The sequence below is a fragment of the Sapajus apella genome, unplaced genomic scaffold, assembly GCF_009761245.1.
Source record: "Sapajus apella isolate SASKATOON/1434 unplaced genomic scaffold, GSC_monkey_1.0 scaffold53, whole genome shotgun sequence".
In the NCBI taxonomy this organism is placed as follows: domain Eukaryota; kingdom Metazoa; phylum Chordata; class Mammalia; order Primates; family Cebidae; genus Sapajus; species Sapajus apella.
In genome coordinates, this window is record NW_022436993.1 from 12988752 (window position 1) to 12991217 (window position 2466).

A 2466-nucleotide genomic window follows, 5' to 3' on the forward strand; every position below is an offset into this window, starting at 1 on the left:
ATGTATGTCAAGGAAAATTGCAACGTATAAAGAAAGCAGCTACGCCTGCCCTGCCAGGAGATGTCCTATTTTAAAACGTTATCCTTGGCCCCAGACATTTCACATGGATAGATCTATTCTTTTATCATGGGTTTGTATCTGGGCTAGACATTTGGGTAGATTGAGTGAGTATCCTAAAAGGATGGGAAATTCCTTCCTCAGCCTGTCCTTAACACCTGAAATCCCACTCATTTCTTTTGCTTAAGTCATCGTTTTACATAACATACCCCGTGTAGTACCGTCAACTGCCTAAGTAATTAGCATCCACATCTAAGTTAGTTTAGTCTTATTTTCTGACATAGCTGTGTAATAGTCCCAGCACCAAGCCACATAGCTAGCTTTAAATAGCTTTCAGGTTGGAAGTTACCAAAGACAACCTGTTTCTCAACTTGCAAAGCATAAGCCCTACCTTCTAGGCAAGTTATTAGAGTAGGCGTCCCTGTTTTATTGGCTTCCAAGCCATGAAATAGTGGCAGAAATCACTTAGTCCACATAAACAATATTCACAAACCTGGTCAGGTGTGGCGGCTCATGCTTGTAACCTCAGCACTTTGAGAGGCTGAGGCAGGCAGGTTGCTTAAGCCCAGGAGTTCAAGACCAGCCTGGGCAACATGCCGAAACCCCATCTCTACAAAAATACATAAATCAGCCAGGTGTGGTGCTGAGCACCTATAGTCCTAACTACTCAGGAGGCTGAGGTGGGAGGATCACCAGAGCCTGGGAGGTCAAGGCTGTTGTGAGCCATGAATTTTTTCACTGCACTCCCGCCTGGGTGACAGAGTGAAACACTGTCTGAAAAATAAACAGATAAAATTAAAACTAAAATAACTAAAATAAAGCCAATATCACACACCTGTGATGATTTTTTAGTTCAGCAATTTTATTGTGAATAACTTTTCCTGTATGCAAGAGACCTTACAGGGCTCCTTAAACTACAGAAAAATGAATCGGATATTACTGAGAAGAAACGACTACCTAATGGCCACTAGAGGCCCTTGGGGAGCTATGAATCAGTTTTGTTTTGTTTTGTGAAGGAATTTCACTCTTGTTGAACAGGCTGGAGTGCAATGGTGTGATCACAGCTCACCATAACCTCCACCCCTAGGGTTCAAGCGATTCTCCTGCCTCAGCCTCCTGAGTAGCTGGGATTACAGGCATGCACCACCATGCCCGGCTAATTTTTGTATTTTTTTTTTTTTTTGAGACGGAGTTTCGCTCTTGTTGCCCAGGCTGGAGTGCAATGGCGTGATCTCGGCTCACCGCAACCTCCGCCTCCTGGGTTCAGGCAATTCTCCTGCCTCAGCCTCCTGAGTCGCTGGGATTACAGGCACGTGCCACCATGCCCAGCTAATTTTTGTATTTTTAGTAGAGACGGGGTTTCACCATGTTGACCAGGATGGTCTCGATCTCTTGACCTTGTGATCCACCCGCCTCGGCCTCCCAAAGTGCTGGGATTACAGGCGTGAGCCACCGCGCCCGCTAATTTTTGTATTTTTAGTAGAGACAGGGTTTCTCCGTGTTGGTCAGGCTGGTCTCGAATTCCCAACCTCAGGTGATCTGCCCACCTCAGCCTCCCAAAGTGCTGGGATTACAGGCAGGAGCCACCGTGCCTGGCCGAACTAGTTTTAATCTTTGCATGGACTTTCACTTTGGAGTTTTAGGGCATTTAGGGCTTTTCGTTTTTTTTTAATTATTTTTCTAGAGGACACCAGAAAAACTTATAGAAACTACTGACATTGACATAACAAATATTTTTCTCCTTCAGCCTCTTACTTGGATAGACTAATAGTTCTAAATTATCCTCCCCACCATTGTTAGCAGGAAAGATAAGATTAAACAGGGACCTTTGTGCTGTGGAAAATGAATAATTTGGGCTGTAAAAGTTTCTACTTTAAAAAACTATTCAGTCAAATCAGCCATGAAATTAGCAAGCAAGATAACTGTAGATTTGGAATATGTTTTCAATGAGGAAGGTGTCATTTGGTTTTTGACCTGAAAGAATGTTTCCGTTTGCTTGCTTTGTGTTTAAAAAGGATAGGAAATCCCCATAAAAATTTAAGCGTTCTCTGGAGCACAGACTATAGCTGACCCTCCAAATAAAAAAGGCTTTTAACATCCAACTTTTAAATTAGAACAGAGTTACTGGAAAGTTTTCACAAATCATTTGACAAATAGTTGGTTTTTAATGTTTTTAAATGCTGTGTACTACTCTGCAGAGGTGAAAAAGAGAAAGAACTTTTAAGAGAAGTCAAGCTGAAAAAATTCTACCCTGCCATTAGTTGTTTCATAAATAAATGTTTTATTCATGGACAAGGTGAACACTGGACAAGCAGGGAGGAGTGAAAGACACTTTTTTTTTTTTTTTTTTTTATAATGTCTTTGTTGCCCAGGCTGGAGTGCAGTGGCATGATCGCTGCTTACTGCAAC

General features: G+C 42.3%; 1 protein-coding gene across 1 annotated transcript in view; it reads left to right on the forward strand.

Moving 5' to 3' along the window:
• The window catches only part of CDNF (cerebral dopamine neurotrophic factor), an 18820-nt gene that overhangs the window by 13680 nt on the left and 2674 nt on the right, over positions 1-2466 (forward strand). The window lies entirely within an intron of this gene.